The following is an 859-nucleotide window of genomic DNA, read 5'->3' on the forward strand; positions in this document are numbered from 1 at the left end:
ATATTATATATTATATATTATACATTATACATTATACATTATACATTATACATTATATATTATATATTATATATTATATATTATATATTATATATTATATCGCATGTCGCATGTCGCATGTCGCATGTCGCATGTCGCATGTCGCATGTCGCATGTCGTATATCGTATGTCGTATATCGTATATCGTATATCATATATCATATATCATATATTATATTATATATAGCATATACATGTAAAACTTTTTAAGTATGTATATAAATTTTGCAAGAAGATAATTATAAAGCAGGAATTATTCTTTGAGTAACCTATAATTTAATTTATGTATGTGTTCAATGGGGCAAAACTGAGATAGGCTGTGTTTTCTAAATATGTTTTAATGATATTCTACAATGCTTGTATCCATGATAATCACTTGGTGACATTGAAACAATTCACAGTGGGATTACTAACTTTTAAGAATAAGAAACTTTAAAAAAATATCATCCATGCATTTAAAAATCTGATGCGTTAGTTTTTTTGTTGTTGTTGTATGATGTGTATGAAGACAAACAGGGAAAACCAGAAAATGGAAGGTAAATACACAGAATACATTGAGTTATCAACATTGTATGAGTTATTTTTCTATTGTTATAAAAACCAAGATAAAGATTTATAAACTAATCACTTAACTGAGCTCATGGTTTCATAAGATTTTTGTGCATAATGGTAGACTAAAGGCATGGTGGCAGGAAGAGTTGAGAATTCACATCTTGATCTACAAGTAGGAAGCAGAAAGAAAACATAAATTTAGCTCCCATCAATGATATATGTATCTCCTTTAAAGAAATCTAATCTTTGTGAAACAAATTCACCAACT

Source organism: Mus pahari, chromosome X (assembly GCF_900095145.1).
Source record: "Mus pahari chromosome X, PAHARI_EIJ_v1.1, whole genome shotgun sequence".
NCBI lineage: Eukaryota > Metazoa > Chordata > Mammalia > Rodentia > Muridae > Mus > Mus pahari.